The 24,359-nt window shown below is 36.6% G+C and overlaps 1 protein-coding gene across 4 annotated transcripts in view; it reads right to left on the bottom strand.

The window, feature by feature from the left end:
- Positions 1 to 24,359, bottom strand: part of CDH12 (cadherin 12) — a 1,104,089-nt gene that overhangs the window by 877,180 nt on the left and 202,550 nt on the right. For 2 of the 4 annotated variants that reach the window (XM_055367892.2, XM_055367893.2), the window contains exon 1: positions 15,770 to 16,041. The exons of the other annotated variants lie outside the window; for them this stretch is intronic. The gene's annotated coding sequence lies outside the window, so the exon portion shown is untranslated. Of the gene's footprint in view, positions 1 to 15,769; positions 16,042 to 24,359 lie in introns of those variants that run through there. 4 annotated transcript variants of the gene reach the window in all.

The raw sequence follows: 24,359 nt of genomic DNA, 5'->3' as shown, positions 1-24,359 counted from the left end.
AATAGAAAAAGAGGGAATCCTCCCTAACTCATTTTATGTGGCCAGCATCATCCTGATACCAAAGCCTGGCAGAGGCACAACCAAAAAAGAGAATTTTAGACCAATATCCCTGATGAACATCGATGCAAAAATCCTCAATAAAATACTGGCAAACCAAATCCAGCAGCACATCAAAAAGCTTATCCACCATGATCAAGTGGGCTGCATCCCTGGGATGCAAGACTGGTTCAACATACGCAAATCAATAAACGTAATCAGCATATAAACAGAACCAAAGACAAAAACCACATGATTATCTCAATAGATGCAGAAAAGGCCTTCGACAAAATTCAACAGCCATTCATGCTAAAAACTCTCAATAAATTAGGTATTGATGGGACATATCTCAAAATAATAAGAGCTATTTATGACAAACCCACAGCCAATATCATACTGAATGGGCAAAAACTGGAAGCATTCCCTTTGAAAACTGGCACAAGACAAGGCTCTCTCACCACTCCTATTCAACATAGTGTTGCAAGTTCTGGTCAGGGCAATCAGGCAGGAGAAAGAAATAAAAGGTATCCAGTTAGGAAAAGAGGAAGTCAAATTGCCCCTGTTTGCAGATGATATGATTGTATATTTAGAAAACCCCACAGTCTCAGCCCAAAATCTCCTTAAGCTGATAAGCAAATTCAGCAAAGTCTCAGGATACAAAATCAATGTGCAAAAATCACAAGCATTCCTATACACCAATAACAGACAAACAGAGAGCCAAATCATGAGTGAACTCCCATTCACAATTGCTTCAAAGAGAATCAAATACCTAGGAATCTAACTTACAAGGGACGTGAAGGACCTCTTCAAGGAGAACTACAAACTACTCCTCAATGAAATAAAAGAGGACACAAACAAATGGAAGAACATTCCATGCTCATAAATAGGAAGAATCAATATCATGAAAATGGCCATACTGCCCAAGGTCATTTATAGATTCAATACCATCCCCATCAAGCTACCAATGACTTTCTTCACAGAATTGGGAAAAACTACTTTAAAGTTTATATGGAACCAAAAAAGAGCCCGCATTGCCAAGACAATCCTAAGCCAAAAGAACAAAGTTGAAGGCATCACGCTACCTGACTTCAAATTATACTTACAAGGCTACAGTAAACAAAACAGCATGGTACTGGTACCAAAACAGAGATGTAGACCAATGGAACAGAACAGAGCCCTCAGAAATAATAACACACATCTACAACCATCTGATCTTTGACAAACCTGACAAAAACAAGAAATGGGGAAAGGACTCCCGATTTAATAAATGGTACTGGGAAAACTGGCTAGCCATATGTAGAAAGCTGAAACTGGATCCCTTCCTTACACCTTATACAAAAATTCAAGATGGATTAAAGACTTAAATGTTAGACCTAAAACCATAAAAACCCTAGAAGAAAACCTAGGCAATACCATTCAGGACATAGGCATGGGCAAGTACCTCATGTCTAAAACACCAAAAGCGAAGGTAACGAAAGCCAAAATTGACAAATGGGATCTAATTAAACTAAAGAGCTTCTGCACAGCAAAAGAAACTACCATCACAGTGAACAGGCAACCTACAGAATGGGAGAAAATTTTTGCAATCTACTCATCTGACAAAGGGCTAATATCCAGAATCTACAAAGAACTCAAACAAATTTACAAGAAAAAACAAACAACCTCCATCAAAGTGTGGATGAAGGATATGAACAGACACTTCTCAAAAGAAGACATTTATGTAGCCAACAGACACATGAAAAAATGCTCATCATCACTGGCCATCAGAGAAATGCAAATCAAAACCACAACGAGATACCATCTCACACCAGTTAGAATGGCGATCATTAAAAAGTCAGGAAACAATAGGTGCTGGAGAGGATGTGGAGAAATAGGAACACTTTTACACAGTTGGTGGGACTGTAAACTAGTTCAACTATTGTGGAAGACAGTGTGGCGATTCGTCAAGGATCTAGAACTAGAAATACCATTTGACACAGCAATTCCATTACTGGGTATATACCCAAAGGATTATAAATCATGCTGCTATAAAGACACATGCACACGTATGTTTATTGTGGCACTATTCACAATAGCAAAGACTTGGAACCAACCCAAATGTCCATCAATGATAGACTGGATTAAGAAAATGTGGCATATATACACCATGGAATACTATGCAGCCATAAAAAAGGATGAGATCATGTCCTTTGTAGGGACACGGATGAAGCTAGAAACTATCATTCTCAGCAAACTATCACAACGACAAAAAACCAAACACCACATGTTCTCACTCATAGGTGGGAAACGAACAATGAGAACACTTGGACACAGGAAGGGGAACATCACACACCGGGGCCTGTCATGGGGTGTGGGGAGTGGGAAGGGATAGAATTAGGAGATATACCTAATATAAATGATGAGTTAATGGGTACAGGACACCAACATGGCACATGTATACATATGTAACAAACCTGCACATCATGCACATGTACCCTAGAACTTAAAGTATAATAAATGAATAAATAAATAAATAAGTTCAATGATAGAAAAAAAAAGAAAGAGGCAAGTTGAACATGTGAGGAGTGGCCAATACTAATCACAGACCTCTGGAATTCTGGTGCACAACCCACGATCCCATGGACACTTAAGCTAGCAGGAAGAGTTGGTTGGGAAGGTGGCAGGGGAAGGATGCCAGCCTGTATGGAGCCCAAAGAATGTGGTTCAGGAAGGGTTGTAGTGGAGCATGGCCAGGGAGGCTCATCCTCCAAGGCTTACCAAGCTCCTTTAGCTGGCTTTAGCTTTTGGGTAGCGTTAGACCTGGACAGAGCATGGCGGTCTTGTCCAGGGGATAGGGCCTGTCCTATCTGAGTGGCCCCCTGTCTGCTGGCCTTTCCTGGGGCCCCAACCTGCCCATGCATGCTTGCAGGGCATATTTGAATGCCCAAGCAGGGTGCTTCCTGGAGGCCCTCATCATAGCTCCTTTCCTGGCAGACCACACCTGACCATCAGAGAGGTCAGCAAACTGACCTTTGTTGACTCAACCAGCCCACTTTCAGCATCCCCCCCACAGTGGCCTTCCCCTTTTGCCTTGCTGGCACACACTTGCCCACTTTCTTGAAATCCCGTCACTTTGTCAGTATACACACTTGGGTGGACCTTGCCTCCCCTCCTCCAATGGCATGTGTGCACCCTGCTCCCCAACTGTACTGGGAGTGTCAGTGCATGCCGCCATCCAGATGTCACCACCACCAGCATGCTACCCCCATGGAGGCACAGGCAGCCAGCCATCGTGCTCCTGCCACTACTGCCAGTACAAGTGCATGCATAGATGTTGGCACCCTGCCCCCCCCCCAACATGTGGGCACTCTGCCTCACCATTGTTGCAGGCATAAGTATGTGTGTGAAGGCCTCTGCCCCATTCCTGCCAGTGCCCTGCCCCCAGCTGACAGAGTGCACCCTGCTGCATCACTGCAGCTTCTGACACATGCGGGCAAACACAGATTCCACTGCCACCATCCCTACAGAGCATTTTGGCCAGCACACCTCATCAGAATGTTGGGGCTAGTGGACTGGAATCAACTCAACCTCTTAAATGCAGCAGGTTCATAACTTTGAGGGGTTAGGGAATAAAGCTGGGGCCTGGTACCAGATCCCAGTGATAGAGCACATAGCCCAAGAGTGCAGAGCTGAGGCTTAGCCCCCTGAAATCTTCCAGAATCAAAGCTAGTTGACCTAACATCCCTTATACCAGAATCAAACCCCCAAGGGCATCAAAGAAGATACCAGCAAAAAAACTAAATAAAAAGAACAGAAGTATCAACGAGTAAAGGAATAACAGTCTATACAGATAATAAAGAACCAGCACAAGAACTCTGGCAACTCAAAAAGCCAGAGTGTCTTCTTACCTCTGAATGACCACACTAGCTCCCCCAGCAATGGTTCTTACACAGGCTGAAATGGCTAAAATGACAGACATAGAATTCAGAATACGGATGGGAATGACGATCATTGAGATTCAGGAGAAAGTTGAAGCCCAATTTAAAGAATCTGAGGAATATGATAAAATGATACAGGAATGAAAAGACAAAATAACTATTTTTAAGAAAGAACCAAACTGATGTGAGAGAACTTAAAAAAAACACTATAAGAATTTCATAATACAATTGCAAGTATTAACAGCAGAATAGACCATGTAGAGGAAAGAATCTTGGAGCTTTAGACACTGGTTGTCCAAATTAACTCAGTCAAACAAAAACGAACAAGAAAAACAAAACCTCTGAGAAATGTGGGATTATGTAAAGAGACAATATCTACTACTCATTGGTATCCCTAAAAGAGAGGGAGATGAAGCAAACAACTTGAAAAACATATTTGAGGATATTACCCACAAATATCTCCCAAACTTCACTAGAGAAGCCAATATGCAAATTCAGCAAATCCAGAGAACCTCTGTGAAATACTATACAGGATGATTATCCCCAAGACACGTAGTCATCAGATTCTCCAGGGTCGACATAAAAGAAAAATACATTAAAAACAGCCAGAGCAAAGGGCAATGTCACCTACAAAAGGAACCCATCAGGCTAACATCAGATGTTTCAGCAGAAATCTTACAATCCAGGAGGGATTGTGTGCCTATATTCACTATTATTAAAAAAAAAAAAGAAACTCTGATCAAGGATTTTATATCCAGCCAAACTAAGTTTTATAAATGAAGTAGAAATAAGATCCTTTACAGACAAGCAAATGTTAGGAGAATTCCTTGCCACTTTACAAGAGGTCCTTAAGGGTGTGCAAAATAGGAAAATGAAAGACCATTACCAACCACCACAAAAACACACTTAAGTACATAGACCATTGACACAATAAAGCAATTACACCATTAAGTATGCATAATAACCAGATAACTACTTACTGACAGGTCCAATTCTGCACATATCAATATTACCCTTGAATGTGAATGAGCTAAATGTCCCAATTAAAAGACACAGAGGGGCAAGTTTGATAAAGAAGCAAGACCCAACTGTATGTTGTCTTCAAGACACCCATCTCGCATGCAATTGACACCCACAGGCTAAAAGTAAAAGGATGGAGAAAAATCTTCCAAGAAAATGGAAAACAGAAAAAAAAAGTAAGGATTAATATTCTAATTTCAGACATAACAGACTTTAAGCCAACAAAGATTAAATTAAAAAGAAAAAACACAAAGAAGGGTATTACATAATGGTAAAGGGCTCAACTCAACAAGAAGACTTTACTATCCTAAATATACATATGCACCCAACAAAGGAGCACCAAGATTCATAAAAGCAAGTTCTTAGAGATCTATGAAGAAACTTAGGTAACCACAAAATAATAATGAGAGACTTCAACACTCCACAGACATTATTAGATCAACCATCAAGGCAGAAAACTAGATATTCAGGACTCAAACTCGACATTTGACCATATAGACCTAACAGACATCTAAAGAACTCTCCATCCAAAACAATAGAATATACATTCTTCTTGTCTGCGCATGAACTATGCTATAAAATTGACTACACAATCAGCCACAAAACAATTCTCAGCAAATTCAAAAAAACCAAAATCATACCTACCACACTTTTGTACCACATGCAATAAAAATAGACATCAATACTAAGGAGATTGCTCAAAACCATACCATTACATGGAAATTAAACAATCTGCTCCTGAATGACTTTTGCATAAACAATGAAATTAAGCCAGTAATGAGTAAGTTCTTTGAAACTAATGACAACAAAGACACAACATACCAGGATCTCTGGGACACAGCCAAGGCAGTGTTAACAGGGAAGTTTATAGTGCTAAACACCAGTGTCATAAAGTTAGAAAGATCTCCAATGAACAACATAACATTACACTTAGAGAAGCTAGAGAAACAAGAATAAACCAATGTCAAAGCTAGCAGAGGACAAGAAATATCCAAAATCAAAGCTGAACTGAAGGAAATTGAGAGGTAAAAAACTTACAAAAGATCGATGAATCCAGAAGTTGATGTTTTGAAAGAATAAATAAGATTGATAGACTGCTAGCTAGACTAATAAAGAAAAAAGAGACAATATCCAAATGAATACAATCAGAAATGACAATGGGGACATTACCACTGACCCCTCAGAAATAAAAAAAACTCTCTCAGACACTATTATGAAAAACTCTATGCACATAAACTAGAAAATCTACAAGAAATGGAAAAGAATCTGGAAACAAAAACTTCCAAGATTGAACCTGGAATAAATTTAAATCTTGAACAGAAAAATAATGAGTTACAAAAGTGAATCAGTAATAAAAAGGCTGCCAACCAGGAAAAGGCCAGTACTAGATGGATGCACAGCCAGGTTATTCTAGACATATAAAAATAGCTGGTATCATTTCTACTAAACCTATTTCAAAAGACTGAATCAGAGGATCTCCTCCCCTAACTCATTCTCTGAGGTCACCATCTTTCTGATACCAAAACCTGACAGAGACACACACGCATAAACACAAACACACACAAAAACTTCAGGCCAAAATTCTTGATGAACATAGAAGAAAAATTCTCAACAAAATACTAGCAAACTGAATCCAGCAGAACATCAAAATCGAATCCACCTAGATTAAGTAGGCTTCATTCTGGAATGCAAGATTTTTTCAACATATTCAAATCTATAAATCTGAGTTATTACATAAACAGAACTAAAAACAAAACCACACGATCATCTCAATAGATATAGAAAATGCTTTTGATAAGATTCGACATACCTTCATGTTAACAACCTTCAACCAACTGGGCATTGAAAGAACATACTTTACAATAATTAGATTCATCTATGGCAAACCCACAGCCAACATCATACTGAATGAGCAAAAGGTGGAAGCATTACTCTTGAGAACTGGAACAAGACAAGGGTGCCCACCCTCACTACTATTGTTTAATGTAGTACTGGAAATCCTAGTCAGAGTAATTAGGTAAGAGAAAGAAATAAATGGCATCCAAATAGGAAGGGAAGTCACACTATCTGTGTCTGCAGACAACATAATATTTTAGCTAGAAAACCCCATAGTCTCTGCCTAAAAGCTCCTAGGTCTGATAAACAACCTCAGCAAAATTTCAGAATACAAAATCAATATACAAAAATTAGTAGGTTTCTGTACACCAAAAATGTCCAGGGCGGAGTGCCAAACCAAGAACACAATCGTATTTACAATAATCAAAATAAAATAAAATACCTAGGCATACAGCTAAGCAGGAAGGTGAAAGATCTCTACAATGAGAATTATAACACACTGCTCAAAGAAATCAGAGATAATACAAACAAATGGAAAAACATTCAGTGCTCATGGATAGGTAGAAGCAATATTGTTAAAATGGCCATATTTTCCAAAGCAATTTACAGATTTGTTGATATTCCTATGAAACTACCAACATCATTCATCACAGAATTAGAAAAAAAGAAACTATTCTAAAATTCATATGGAACTAAAAAAGGGCCCAAATAGCCAAAGCAATCCCAAGTAAAAGGAACAAAACTGGAGGTATCACATTACCCCACTTGAACAAAACTGGAGGTACCACATTATCCAACTTCGAACTAGGCTAAAACTATTCTGAAACAAAACAGCATGGTACTGGTACGAAAACAGTCACATAGACCCACGGAACTGAATAGAGAACTAATAAATAAAATCTCCACCTACAAGCATCTGATCTTCAACCATTGGCCAAAACAAGCAACGGTGAAAGAACTACCTATTCAATAAATGCTACTGGGATAATTGGCTAGCTATATGCAGAAGATTGAAACTGGACCACTTTCTTATGCCACATACAAAAATCAGCTCAAGACAGGTTAAAAAAAGCTTAAAACCTGTAACTATCAAAATCCTTGAAGATATTCCAGGAAATACCATTCTGGACATAGGCCCTGTCAAAGATTTCATGACAAAGATCCCAAAAGCTATTGCAACAAAAATAAGAATTTAAAAATGAGATTTAAGTAAACTAAAGAGGTTCTGCACAACAAAGGAAACTATCAAGAGAGTAAACAGACAACCTATAGAATGGAAGAAAATATTTGCAAATTATGCATCCAACAATGGTATAGTGTCCAGAATCTATAAGGAACTTAAACAAATTAGCAAGCAAAAAACAAACAATCCCATGAAATTGTGGGAAAAGTGCATGGACAGACACCTCTGAAAAGAAGATACATGCAGACATCAAGCATATGAAAAAATGCTGAACATTACTTAATTAGAGAAATGAAAATCAAAACAACAATGAGATACCAGCTCACACCAGTTAGAATGGTTATTACTAAAAAGTCAAAAAATAACAGATGCTATCGAGGTTTTAGAGAAAAGGGAATGCTTATACACTGCTGGTGGGAATGTAGATTAGTTTAGCCATTGTGGAAAGCAGTTTGGCAACTCCTCAAAGAACTTAAAACAGAATTACCATTCGACTCAGCAATCCCAATATTGGGTATATACCCAAAGGAAGATAAATAATTCTGTCATAAAGACACATGCATGTATATGCTTACTGCAGCACTATTCACAATATTAGAGACACAGAATCAACCTAAATGTTTATCATTGCTAGACTGGATAAATAAAAAGTGATATATATACACCATAGAATACTATGCAGCCTTAAAAAAAATGAGATTATGTCATTTGCAGCAACATGGATGGAGCTGGAGGCCATTATCTTAAGTGAACCAGCGCAGGGACAGAAACCCAAATACTGCAGGTTCTCACTTGCAAGTGGGACCTAAACATTGAGTATCCATGGACACAAATGTATTAGCGCATTCTCACATTGCTACAAGGAACTCCTGAGACTGGGTAACTTATAAAAAGAAGAGGTTTAAATGGCTCATTGTTCTGCAGGCTGTACAGGAAGCATGATTCTGGCATCTGCTTCTGGCATTCTGCTTCTTGCCTCAGGAAACTTACAATCCTGGTGGAAGGCAAAGGTAGAGCCAGCACTTTACATGACTGGAGCAGGACGAAGAGAGGAATCGAGAGGTGCTAAACACATTTAAATAACCAGATCTTGTGAGAGCTCTATCACAAGACAGCACCAAGGGGTTGGTGTTAAACCATTTATGAAGGATGTAACCCCATGATCCAATCACCTCCCACCAGGCCCTACCTGCAACAATGGGGATTACAATTTGACATGTGATCTAGGTGGAGACACAAATCCAAATAACATCAACAAAGAAGGGAACAGGAGACATCAGGATGTAGCAGAGGGTAGAGGTTGGGAGGAGGGTGAGGATCTTAAAACTACCTATTGGGTGTGTGATTATTACCTGGGTGACAAAATAATCTGTACACCAAACCCCCATGGCACACAATTTGCCTGTATAACAAACCTACACATACACCTCTGATACTAAAATAGAAGTTAACAAATAAATTAAGTAATTAAAAAAAGAACTGAAAAATTGTTTAAACTTTTTAAAAAATCTTTATAATGTATCACCAAATACAGAGCAACAATAAAGAGATACGAATTATTTAAACAAAAGAGGGGTGAAATAAAACTCTGGAATTAAGAAGAACAATAATTACATTAAAATTCACTGAAGATGTTCAAAAGTTATTTGGAGCTGGCAGAAGAAAGAATCCATGAACATGAAGATAGGACAGTTGAGATAATCCAGAATAATATGCAGAAAGAAAAATAACTGTAAAGGTGAACAGCACCTAAGAGATTTGTAGGGCACGATCAACTGTACTAACAAATGCATAATAGGAATCTCAGCTTGAAAGGAGAGAGAGAAATAAATAATATGTGGATACATTATGGCTGAAACCATCCTAAATGTGATGAAAAATATTAATCTCTGCCACCAAGACTCTTGATAAATTCAAAATAGGATAAACTCAAAGAGATCCACCCCTAGATATAGACACATCATATTTAAGCTGCTGAAAGCTAAAACTAAAAGAAGAATCTCAAAAGCAGAAAAAAAAAGAACAAAAACAAAACAGGATAAATATAAATTCTAAACTGGTCACATACAGGGAATCCTCAATGAAATTAACAGCTGAATTTCCATCAGAAACAATGGATGCCAGGAGGCAGTCTTAAAACACACTCAAAGGGAATGAAACAGTCAACCAACAATGTTATATCCAGTAAAATGAACCTTTCAAAATAAAAAACAAATTAAGAAATTATTAAATTAAAAAAGAGAGTTCATTGTTAGTAGAATACCCACAAAAACCATCTAATGGGAGTCATTCAGTTTTAAATTAAAAGTCACTGAATAATAACATGAGTAAACAAAAGGTAATAAAGAATCAGGTAAAGGCAAAGGTAATAACTCAGGTAAGGCAACTATAAAAGTTATATAAAAGTGAATATAAAAGTGCAATGGATTCTTGTTTATAAATCTTTTCTCATATTATTTTAAAATATTATATAATGCAATGGTTATAAACTTATTTGAATAATGTGATGGTTAGTTTTATATGTCAACTTTACTGGGTCACAGGATTCTCAGATAGCTGGTTAAACATTATCTCTGAGTGTGTCTATGAGGGTGCATCTAGAGGACACTAACATTTGAATTAGTGGACAGAGTAAAGTAGATGGACCTCTCCAGTGTGGTGGGCCTCGTCCCATTTCTTCAGGGCTCAAATAGAATGAAAAGGTGGAGGAATGTTAAACTAATGGCCAGACTGTTTGAGGTATGACAGTGATCTTCTCCTGCTCTGAGAACTCCTGATTCTCAGGCCTTCAAATATAGGCTAGAATCTGTATAATCTTCTCTCTGGTTCTCAGGCTTTGAACCAGCTTTCCTGGATCTCCAGCTCACAGAAGGCAGATTCTGGGACTTCTCAACTTCTACAATTGCATGAGCCAATAGCTTATAAGAAACCTCTTTATATATTCAGTAGAAGATACACATCTCCTATTAATTCTCTTTATCTACAGAGCTATGACTAATACGGATGGGATTATAATATATTAGCATGTAAATGAACAATTATAATGTATAAGAAGAGGAAAGGAAAGGACCATATTGCTATAAAGCTTTTGTATAGTATTGAAATGAAGTTTAGAAGATTTGAACAAGATTATTCTAAATTAAGATGGTAGTGATAATCCGTAGGCAAACCACTAAGACAATTAACTTAAAAACAATAAAATTGAATCAAAATGATATACTAGAATTTATATATTTAGCACAAAAGAAGGCAGTAATGAGAAATATAAAAATAAACACATGAAAATATAGACTATAGACTATAAATAGCAACAAGACAAAAGTAATTACATTATATGTTAATTGCTTAAAACTTCCAACCAAAAGCAGAGAGGCAGAAATTAACAGATTTAAGAAATGATCCTACTATATGTTGTATGTTCTCCACAAGAGATAAAAATTAGGTTGAAAGACACAAATAGGTTCAAAGTAACCAAATGGAAAAAAGTACCTGGTCAACAATAACCAAAAGAGCAAAAGAGTAATAGTGGTTATACTAATAAAGGCAAAATATCCTTTAAGACAAAAATTGTTATGGAGACAAATATGAACATATTATAATGATAACATTTTCAATGCATCAGAAAAACACAAGTATTATGAATGTATTTGGTGCTACAACACAACTTGTTAATACATGAAGCAAAAATGGGCATAAATCAAAAGAAAAATATACAATTCAAGATCACCGCTGAATACTTTCATATCCCACTTTCAGTAATGGATGTATCATGTGCAAAAATCAATTGCATACTAGCAATGAATAATCTGAAGATGTAATTAAGAACATTTAATTTACAGTAAAATTAAGAAAAAATAAATTCCTTGGGAATAAACTTATCAAAATAAGTGAAATATTCATTCACTGTGAAATTCAAAATATAATTTAATTATATTACAGAGGACATAAGTAAATCTAAAGTTGTCTCTTCATCATAGATCAGATTATTTGTTATTGTTAAGATGACAATACTCCCCAAATTGAACCACATATTTAACACAATCTCTACCAAAATCACAGTTGGATTTTTTTTTTGGCAGAAATTGTCAAGATGATCACATAATGCAAGGAACTTAGAATAGACAAAACCTCTTGAGAAGGAGAAACAAATTTAGAGGATTCACATTTCCAATTTCACAATTTACTTCTTAGTGCAGTAATCAAGACAGCATGGTCTAAGCATAAGAATAGACATAGAGAACAAAGGAATAAAATTGAGAGTCTAGAAATAAGCCCATACTTTTATGTTTATCCAATTTTGACAAGATTGCCAAGAAAATTCAATGGGGACACAATTTTCTTTTCGACAGTGAGTGCTGGGACGAACAGATACACACATGCAAAAGAATGAAGTCAGACTTCATTCTCAACCTAGATTCAAGAATTCATACAAAATTTCTCATGGACAAAATAGAAGAGCTAAAATTATAAACTTATAAAAGAAAGGTAGGATTAAATCTCTGCGAGCCTGAATTAGGCAATGGTTTCTTAGATAGGACACCAAAACCTAAGAAACAAAAAAAGTTGGTAATTTGGATTTCACCAATGATAAAACTTTTGTGTTTCAAAGGACATCATGAAGTAAGTGAAAAGTCAACCCACAGAATGGAAGAAAATGTCTTCAAATTATATATCTGAAAAGAAGATTTTATCTAGAATAAATATACAAATATTTTCCAGTCTGGGCGCGGTGGCTCAAGCCTGTAATACCAGCACTTTAGGAGGCTGAGGCAGGCGGATCACGAGGTCAGGAGATCAAAACCGGCCTGACCAACATGGTGAAACCTCGTCTCTACTGAAAATACAAAAATTAGCTGGGCGTACTGGCATGCGCCTGTAATCCCAGCTACTCAGGAGGATGAGGCAGGAGAACTGCTTGAACCCGGAAGGCTGAAGTTGCAGTCAGAGGAGATTGTGCCCACTGCTCCAGCCTGGGCCACAGAATGAGACTCCATCTCAAAAAATAAAATAAAATAAAAAATTCCAACTCAATAATAAAAAGAAATATTATACAGTAATATTACAATTAAGAAAATCATTAAGAAAACTAAGAAAAGGATTACCAAATAATATTAGTAGACATTTATCCAAAGAAAATATATAAATTATCAATAAGCATATGAAAATGTGCTCAACATCATTAATTAGGTAACCCCAATCAAAACCACAATGAGATACCATTGCACTCATTAAGATGACTATAATTCAAAAAGAAAAATAATAAAAAGTGGTGGAGTTATACATGTCCATTGGGAATATAAAATAATGTAGTTGTTTTGAAAAATGGTTTGAAGGTTTCTCAGCTTGTTAAACATAGAGTTGCCTATCATATAACCAATTATTTTCACCCCTAATTGTACATGCAAGAGACATGCAAACATATGTCCAAACAAAAACTTGAAGTGAATATTCATATTGGCATTATTTATAATAATTAAAAGGTGGAAACTACCCAAATGTCTGAAAACTTATGAATAGATAAATGCAATATTGTATATCCAAACAATGGCGTATTCTTTAGTAATAAAAATGAAGTATTATTAATATATGCCTCAGTATAGATGTACTATGAAAATGTTATACTAAGTGAAAGAAGCTAGTTATTTAAAAAGCGACACGTTGTTGAAATAGATCTATATAAAATGTCTAGAATAGGCAAATCTATAAGAAGATAAATAATTGTGAATGACAATGTCTGAGGGCGGGTCAATGGGGAATGATGGCTAATGGTTACTTTGGCAGAGGAAAGGGTGATGAAAATATTTTTAACTTAGTTTTTGCTTACGGTTGTACAACTCTGTATATACTAAAAACCATTACATTTAATACTTTAACTGGTTGAAGCCATTTTATGGCTTGTGAATTATATCTCGATAAAAATGTCTTAAAAAGTAAGTAAGTAAATGCAGTGGTACTCGGTGGAACATTGAAGAGGACAAGTTGTATACAGGGGAACAGTTGGATGAACAGGTCAGTAATTTCATATAGGTTTTATTTAGGCTGCTGATGTTAGGATGGTAATGGTGATGTTAAGAAAAGACTTAATGTTATCTATAGTACATGATTAGCTGTGGGGATGAAGTTCACTAAGGTGGTTACCCCAATAGCTCTGATAGTTTTTAATGCTACTCTGACAGGCAGAAATCATACATTCATTAATAAACACATTAGTAAATCCTTTAATGTATTATATTCATACATACAATTTCAGCTATATACACAAAATATATTCTTTAGCTTTTCAGCAATATTAAAATCGCACAATGTAAGGCTACAATTATTCCAAAAGAGCCCTTAAAACATTTTTACAACTGGTAATAAGTCAGCTTTTCTGTAAAGTTATACCCTATGGAAAACATGTGAAGAAAATTCTCTGTGCTAACCTCATCTCCAGGCAATAGTAACTATCCACTTCCCTTTCAGCAGCTACAAGGTAACCCTGAAAAGTCCTTCCTTACACGGGTGATGATCACTTTAAAGAAAGGAGAAAAGGAAAAAGAAACTAAAACATTTTCTCTAACAAGCACCAGATGCTACAAAGTGCTGCATAAGCACAGGACAAAAGTACTCCTTTTCACAGGCAGGGAATAAAATACAGTAAATTGCCCAGACAGAACAGCAAAATGGCGCAGATTGCGCTTCCTCTCTTAGGATCATCAGATGATTAGGGAGCATGGTCTCATTAGAGTCTCTTGGAACAAATTGACAAACTGGTGTGTTTTCCTTCATTTAGTGGACATAAATGTTGTTTATCTTCCTAAATGCAATGGTTAAAAGTCTCAATCATCAAAGCATATTGAGTGTATCAATGAAAATTTATTCCTCTTTGGTCAGTTACTATGAAATTCAGTGAGAAAAAAATAAGAGTTAGTAATATCTACTTATAGCAGAGATTCTGTATAGTACAACTTCTTCAGCTTCAAATTGTTACTGCTATTGTTGCTGTTTCTTTTTCTTGGCAATTCATCTGACAGGAAATTTTACATTTTAAGCAAGAAGAACCCAAGAATGAACCAAAAGATAGGGCTCAGATTAATTCACTCATACAAGCACACACACAATAACAATAATCATAAATCATTGATCATTTCCTATGTGTTAAGTTCTGGGTTGAGAATAGCCAATACAACACTCATCTAGAAACTGAGAGTTTAATGAGGGAACTCATGTATTAGACTTCTCTAGAGGGACAGGAATATTAGGATAGATGTATATATGAACTGGAGTTAATTAAGGAGTTTTGACTCAAAGGATCACAAGGTGAAGTCCCACAATAGGCCAGTCTGCAAACTGAGGAGCAAGAAAGCCAGGCAGCATCCCCAAACCTCAAAAGTAGGGAAGCTGACAGTGCACCTTCAGTCTGTGGCCAAAGGCCCAAGAGCCTCTGGCAAACCACTGGTGTAGGTCCCAGAGTCCGAAAGCTGAAAAACTTGGAGTCTGATGTTTGAGGGCGGCAAGCATCCAGCACGGGAGAAAGATGGAGGCTGGAAGAGTCAGCCGGTCTAGTCCTTCCAAGTTCCCCCGCCTGCTTTCATTCTAGCTGTCTGAAGCTGATTATATGATGCCCACCCAGATTGAGGGTGGGTCTGCCTCTCCCAGTCCACTGACTCAAATGTTTATCTCCTTTGGCAACACCCTCACAGACACCCCCAGGAACAATACTTTGCATCCTCCAATCCATTCAAGTTGACACTCAGTGTTAACCGTCATAGCTCAATACATAAATAAAATAACATACCTTGATGGTAGAGGTATGCTCAGGAGTTACACAAGGACAGGCTGTGAGCACTTTCTCTGTCAGGAGGAGTGGTCGTCAGGTAAGAATGCCTGGAGAATGTAATCCCAGCACTTCAGGAGGCCGAGGTAGGCATATCACGAGGTCAGGAGATTGAGACCATCCTGGCTAACAAGGTGAAACCCCGTCTCTATTAAAAATACAAAAAAATTGGCCGGGCGTGATGGCGGGCGCCTGTAGTCCCAGCTACTCCGGAGGCTGAGGCAGGAGAATGGCGTGAACCCGGGAGGCGGAGCTTGCAGTGAGCCGAGATCCCGCCACTGCACTCCAGCCTGGGCGTCAGAGTGAGAGTCCGCCTTAGAAAAAAAAAAAAAAAAAAAAAAGAATGCCTGGAGAAGCAGACGTTTTGGCTAAATTGCCAGAGAACTGAATAGTAGTTAGCTATGAGGAGGATTAGTGGAAAGGATACTTCAGGGACTGAGGATAGCATGAAGCAAATTAGAAGGCTGTGAAGTAGTGTCGTGTGTGTGGAGAGGAATTACAAGCAATCCAGAATCATGGCACGGAGCAGAGAGGAGTGCAAGCAGTAAAGGTTAAGCTAATTCAAACTTCCAAGTTATATAGAGCTATATAAGCTAAGTCCTAGTTCCAATATTTTCAATAACCACTAATGTGGCTGGGCAAGTTTTTAAATCTTTCTGGGATGATATTTAAGCTTTTCTTCTTCTTTTTTTTTTTTTTCAAATTTTCATTAATTGATCTGCAAATCTTTATCTGCAAGTGGCCGTCTTGACACTGACCACAGCCAACATGAGGCAATTGCAGACTGCTTTAAACTGAATTAGAACCAAGAGGGACCCAGACTCTTGGTTGGGCCATCAAGAGTTCTAAACGTGCTAGTTTATGAGACTTGGAAATAACATTTTTACTTTCCAGTTTCCAAAGGCTTAAGTCCTTGTAAAGGAGCAAATCATTTTATTTTTACCTGGTAAACTCAGTTTGCTGATTCTCTCCCCACTAATTAGTCCCATTCTGCTTAGGTCTCTGGTGCTCAGGATGAGTGCCTCAGAGTAGAACATGAAACATTTTTAATATGATCCACCCCAATACAGTTGAATCAGAAATTCAAGAGGGAGTGCTCAAAACACATACTGTTTCAGGCCCCGGTGACTTACAGTCAACCTATTAATCAGGAAGATTTAACTGAGGACTGCCTTTTATGTAATTTCTGCAAATAAAATCTTTTATTTCTCTTTATTCATTCTTTTCAGAAAAAAATAATGAATTTAACAAATACATTGAATAACAACCATATGCAGGGAGAGGAGCAGAGAGAAAAAATAAACAATAAAGAAAGTGGTAACAAAATATCCCTAATTTTGATGATTTGCAGCCAACGGTCATGCAGTGAAACCATATCTTCATTTCTCTGATATGGATCCACTCTATTAAATTTTGCCCTGAAGTTCATGATCGTTTTGCCAGCCTCCATGACAAATTTTCTTTTGCTCACCTTCATTGAGAGAGATGATATTACTTTTTTGCTTCAGCTCACGGTGAGAACCAATGTGATAGTATATACAAAATACCTTTGAAAATAGCAAGTGATTTCAGAAAATCTAACACTATTTTGTCATGTATTACTGTAATAATCTTAAAACACGTATCTCCTATATTTCTGTTTCCTATAGGATATGTCCAAACTTCTTAACACAATCCTACTCTGTTTACGTTATCTTGTTTTTCTAATTCTCCTCTACTTCTTTGCCCTAATCACACCAAAGCACCCATAATTATTTGATCATGATACCTACATCATTGGCTCATTCCCATTCATATAATTTAACATCTAATTTTTTGGCTACTGCTGAATTTCCACTGGTCCAGTTGTCATGTTCTCTGGGAGCTGTGTTTTTATTTTCTTCATATAGCATTAATTGTCCCTTTCTTATAATACCACCAACCTGAAAAAATATCATATGACTTTTTAAAACTTTTCCTTTACCTTACAAACCTACATCTTCTCAATGAGCACAACATGCAAAACCCATCACTTTCCAATGTATATCATTATCCACGCATTGTTATGTCTTGCTTGGAAAATGGAAGAGTTTCCCTGCTTATTCTCTGGCCACTATTCATACGATTCTCTACCAGCCACCAAAATCATCTTTGGAAAATACAAGCCAATCATTTTATTCCCTATTTTAAAGTATTTTAAGAGCCTCTACTTGAAGTTGTATTAACATTTTCAAGCTTTCTGATGTGCCCTCTGCCAACTTCCCCCACTTTATTTCACCCTCACCTGCTATATTAGTTAGGGTTCTCTAGAGAGATTGACCAATACAATAGATAGACACATACGTACATACATAGATGTAGATACATGAGAGGATATTTAGGGAAATTGACTCACTTGATTATGGAGGCTGAGAAGTCTTACAAAAGGCTGTCTGCAAACTGAAGCCCCTGGGATGCTGCGGGTGTGGCTTAGTCCAATTCCAAAGGTCTTCTCAGAACCGGGGAAGCTGATGGTGTGCCTTTCAGTCCAAGGCCAAAGTCCTGAGAATCAGAATGGGTTTGAGGGGGTACTAGTGCAAACCCTAAAGTCTTGGAGTTCTGACATCCAAGGATGGGAGAATAAGATTGTCTCAGCTCCAATAGAGAGAGAGGAAATCACATTTTCTCTGCCTTTTTTGTTCTATTTGGGGCCCCAAGTGGTTGATGGTGCCTGTCCTCATAGAGGGCAGATCTTCCCCACTCGGTCTGCTGAATCACACACCAATCTCCTCCGGAGTCACCCTCACAGGCCCACCCAGAGCAGCACTTTACCGGTTCACTAGCTATTCTTTAACTCAAGTTTACACCTAAAACTAACCATCATACCTGCTCTGCCCAAGCCACACAGAATCCCTTCTTTGAATATGCTGGATTTTTTCTTGCCTTAGGCCCTTTGCACTAACCAAGGCTTCTGCTAGGGTGCTCTGCTCACTGATCGTTACTTGGCCAACTCCTTCTTGCTATTCAAGTATCAATGTGTGGCTTATACTAAAAAGATATCTTAAAATTTTTATGTTTATTTCCTCACACTAAAATATAATCCCTGGAGAGGGCCTTTCTCAGGCTTCTTCATTGCTATATTTCTAGTGTCTTGAATAATGCCTAATAACGAAGCAACTCAATGCATGTTTTTGGTGAGTGAATGGATGTTAGTTGTTTATATAACAATTTCCCCTGCTAGGCTGGGAACAAATGTGGCCTCCATTTTTGTAGGCCAAGCTCAATGCACAGAAACTGAGATGCAATGAGATCTCAAATATTTGCCAGGTAAATATTTAAGTAAATTCACTGTTTACAAGAGGAAAAGACAATGTAGCACTTAGGAATATACATCAGTAATAGAGTGGAATAATGCCAATAATAGAGCAGAATAATTTCAAATACTTTTCGACAGAAGTGATCATTTGTAGTTCTACTTCCCCTCATTCATAACTAAAATAATATATGAAAATTATGTAAGTTAACATTCTGGGTAGCAAGATTAGCTGTCTTGAGCTAAATTATATAGAGACATTTGATGTCCTTAGGCTACTAGAATAACACAATTTGCTCATTGGCATAAGGATAAATTATTTGAGGCAGTTTCTTTAGAAGTCATGAACTCTAAGTCTTTCTGCTTCATTTGGTCTGATTGGCTGTGATTCATAAATATTGCCTTCCCCATAACCTTGAGATGACATTCATTTGAAAAAGAGTTAAATGGGTTTAGGGGTGAAGTCCATGGCCTTGATATTAAAGAAAGGTAGCTGGCCCATAAAAGAATAAATTGTATTACACTTACGGAGCCCAGTTAATCTTATGACTGATCATGACAGTTATGAAAATCAGAATGCCAGAAATCTAAGTCGAGGCCATAGGGAGTTTAACAAAAATACATAGTCGACAATTTGACCATTTTGTTAAATTTTATTTTTAAAAAATTTGAATAAATGTAGATACTAAAATTTACATAATCAGAGTAACCTTTATAGGATCACTATGAAACATCGATTTACTAAAGTTTTCAAAGTTAAAGTGAAACAATTATATAAACATTAGTACAGATAAAAATCTATAGATAACAATTCTACATTGAAAGGGATAATTTAATGGTTACACGCAATTCAATTTCGTCCTTACTTTACTATTCTGGTTTTTGTCTCTAGAATTGACTTGACTTTTCGTTACTGTGCAAGTGAATGGGGTTCTCATTGGAATTTACGTCCAGGATGCTCCATAATTCCCAGAGGTAATAATGAAAAAAATAAATCACTTTACTTCACAATGTGCCTATGAAGCTTTTGTATTGATGCTTAAATCAAATCAAAGTAAGGTCACAGAGATACCTGACTCTCCTAGCATTAAAATAAAAAGTTCAAGCTATATTGAAAGAGACTGCAAATATTTAATAACATTAAGGCTTCGTGAAATAGATCTAACATTTAATGGGAACTCCCAATCGTTTTCTCAGCCCATAAATCTGTATTGTAATAATGTCAATTGTTTGCTCTGGGTAGTCAGCTGGTTTCACATTAATGTCTACTTACTATTGTGATTTACTTTCTTTAGGTCCCAAATGAGCTCCTGAAATTTGTGTGATTTGCCTATCATTGATTACAAAGAAAGTTTCTGTTTGCTTCAAACATGATATTTCTATGAATAAATAAAATAGCTCATATGAAGGGAAAATAGAATTACTTTAAATCTATTCTAGCCTCTTTCATAAACACACTTTTTGGATACTAATATGTGAATATACAAGAATTGTCGGTTCTATTTGGCAAGAAATTTTTGGCAATATCACGCCTACAACTTACTCAGCATATTCTTGGTGATGTTGTAAACAAACAAGTTAAAGCTATACTCTTGCCAAAAGAATTTAAAGTTAAGCACATTAAGCAGTGTAAGAATTGAAATAGCTTACATAAACTTGTAAAAGAAAACACAGGCACAGCTCATTTTATTGCACTTTTGGATTTTAAGTTAATTTTTTTTTTTTTTTTTTTTTTTTACAAATTGATGGTTTGTGGCAGCCCTGCATTGAGCAAGTCTATCAGCACCAATTTTCCAACGGCATGTGCTTACTTCAGGTTCATCTGTCACATTTGGTAATTCTCATAATGTTTCAAACATTTTCACTGTGATTTTATCTATTATTGTGATCTATGATCAATGACCTTTGAGGTTACTATTGTGATTGGTTTGGGGGTTGTATGAACAGTGACCACATAAGATGATGAACTTAATTAATAAATGTCTGTTCTCTGTCTGCTCTTCTCCCTGTTCTAACCACAAGCCATTCCCTGTCCTTCTTCCTCTCCTCGGTGCTCCCTATTCCCTGAGACACAGCAATACTGAAATTGAGCCAATTAATAACCCTTAAATGGCCTTTACATGTTCAAGTGAAAAGTCCCACATCTCTCACTTAAATCAAAAGCTAAAAATGGTGAAGCATAGTGGAGAAGGCTTGCCGAAAGCTGAGACAGTCTGCTAGGACCCTCGCGATAACAGTGAGCAAAGTTGTGAATGCAAAAGAAAAGTTATTGAAAAAATTTAAAATGCTACTCTAGTGAACACGTGAGTAATAAGAATGCAAAACAGCCTCATCGCTAATACGGAAAAAGTTTCAGTGAGTTAGATTGAAGATAAAACCAGCTACAACATTCTCTTAAGCCAAAATCTAATCCAGAGCAAGGCCCAAACTCTAACTCTCTTCAATTCTATGAAGGTTGAGAGAAGTGAGAAGCTATAGAAAAAAGATAGATAAATAAAAATTTTTAAAAAATGAAGCTAGCACAGGTTGGTTCATGAGGTTTGAGAAGAGAAGCCCTCTTCATAACATGAAAGTGCAAGATAAGGCAGTAAGTGCTTATATAGAAGCTGCAGTATGTTATCCAAAAAATTTAGCTATACTAGATGACAGATTTTCAATGTAGATGAACTAGCCTGCTGGTGGAAGAAGATGCCTTTTAGGATTTTAATAGAAAGGAAAAGTCAAAGCCTGGATTCAGAGCTTCAAAGGACAGGGTGACTCTCTTGTTAGAGGTTAATGCAGCTGGTGACTAAATTGAAGCCAGCGCTCATTTACCATTCTGAAAATCCTAGGGCCTTTAAGAACTATTTTAATTCTACTCTGTGCTCTATCAATGGAACAACAAAGCCGAGATGACAGCTCATCTGTTTACAGCCTGATTTACTAAATATTTTAAGCCCATTGTTGAGAACTGTTGCTCAGAAAACAAGATATTTTTCCAAAATATTACTGCTGATACACAAGGACATTAATGCTGTTTCTATGCTTGCTAAGTCAGCATTTATTCTGCAGCCCATAGTTCAAGAGTAATCTTCACTTTCAAGTAGTATTATTTAAGAAATACATTTTGTAAAGCAATAGTTGCCATAGACAGTGATTATTCTAATAGATCTGGGCAAAATCAATTGAAAGCCTTTTGTAAAAGATTCACCATTCTAAATGCCATCAAGAATATTCATGATCCATGAAAAGAGGTCAAAATATCAACATCAACAGGAGTTTGGAAGAAATTAATTCCAACTCTTCTGTATGACTTTGAGGGGTTCAAGACTTCCGTGGAGGAAGTAACTGCAGATGTGGTAGAAACTGCAAGAAAACTGTAATTAGAAGTGAAGCTGAATGTGGGGCTGGATTGCTGAAATCTGCTGATAAAACTTGAACAGATGAAGAGTTGTTTTTTATGGATTAGCAAATAAAATGGTTTCTTGTGAAGGAAACTACTTCTGGTAAAGATGCTATGAACATTGGTGAAATCACAATACAGGAGTTAGAATAGTTCATAAACTTAGTGGACAAAGCAATAGTCAAGTTTGAGAAGATTGATTTCAATTTGGAAAAAATTCGAATTTAGATCAAATTTCATCAAATAGCATCATATGCTACAGAGGAATCTTTCATGAAAGGAAGAGTTGATCAATGTGGCCAACTTTATTGTTTTCTTATTTTAACAAATTGCCACAGCCAGCTTTCAGCAATCACCACTTTGATCAGTCAGCATCCATCAACAATGAGTCAAGAACCTCCACCAACAAAAAGATCACAACTCATTGAAGGCTTAGATGCTTATTAGCATTTATATTACATATATATTGTATGTACATTTTTAGACATAATACTATTGCATACATAATAAATTACAGTATAATATAAACATAATTTTATCTGTGGGAAACAAAAAGGATTTTTTTGTGCTCACCTTATTGGGATATTTGTTTTATTTCAGTGGTCTGGATCTGATCTCTCAATATTTCTGAAATATGCCTGTGAATCCAATAAATAAACAAACTGAAAAAGACTCCTGGATATAAAGGAAACTATAGGCTGCCCTACCAAGAAAGACACAGTTTGGGACAAAGTCAAGGAGATGATGCACGTATCTTTATAGACTCATTGATAACAAGAAAATATAATGAATTACAGAAGTAGAAACATTTTACCTAAATTAAGGACCCTTCCTTCTTGACTTTTCTTTCAGAGAAGAGGAATGGTTAAGTGGAAACCAACTACTGGAAAACCATCTATCAATTAATCAATCAATCATGCTGTCATTTCTTATAAGTGCCCTAAAAATTAAATGGTGGATCAGCACTCAGGCATGAATTGGTTATGTTTTCAATTACTGAAGAAGCACCAAATGAACAAAAGAAAATTTCTGAATTATAATCATCCTCTGACAATGTAACTAAGGGAAGTCAATATTCATTTGTGCCTCACCTTTCTCCTTCCCGAAGGAGAGGATTAACTATTTGATTTAAAAAGTATGTCCCAAACATAACACTAAAATTTATGGAAATAATTGTTTTTCTCTTTAGATTCCCAACATGGTGGCAATAAACAAAGCAAATATTAGTGCAAGATTATAGATAAAAACAACAACACCACCAACAATGAAATGCTTACACATGGGGCTCAGATCACAGGAACAATTAGTGAGAAGAATGCAGGACAATTCAAATCTTCCAATTTCTAATTAGATTACTTTATACCACACTAACATTTAAGAAACACCATTTATCTGCCAACTGCATTGAGAGAACACTGCTTATGAAATTACCAAAGCACCCATAACCTAGGTTAGTTTATGTTCTTAATCAAAAATATAAATTTTGAAAACTAGTCACACATTTAATTTGGTATTTCAAATAAGTGATCACTTAGAAGTAAAGAAACTCATTTTCTTATGTGGCTCATAAACTACTCTAGTTTTCTTTTTAATTAAGCCAAGAGATGATTCCAAAAATTATTTCAAGTGAAAGAAGCATGACTGGGGGATAGTTTCATAATGTGAACAATATAAAGACCCACATTCACTCTAAGCATGCAAAATTGGATAGAAACCTAGATTTCTGAGCCAAAGTGCCTGATATAGAACCTTAGTTCAACACATCCCACAATGTGCAACTCACTTTGGACAAGTTAGTTGTCTTCTCTGTATTTCAGGTTCTTTAGCAGGAAAGGGAGGAAGGTAATGGTGTTACCTTAGGTAGGTAAGGACTGGCTCATTGTTAAAATTCATTAATG

Source organism: Gorilla gorilla, chromosome 19 (genome assembly GCF_029281585.2).
Source record: "Gorilla gorilla gorilla isolate KB3781 chromosome 19, NHGRI_mGorGor1-v2.1_pri, whole genome shotgun sequence".
NCBI lineage: Eukaryota > Metazoa > Chordata > Mammalia > Primates > Hominidae > Gorilla > Gorilla gorilla.
The sequence above is the reverse complement of the archived record's forward strand: the minus strand, read 5'-3'. Positions and strand labels throughout refer to the sequence as shown.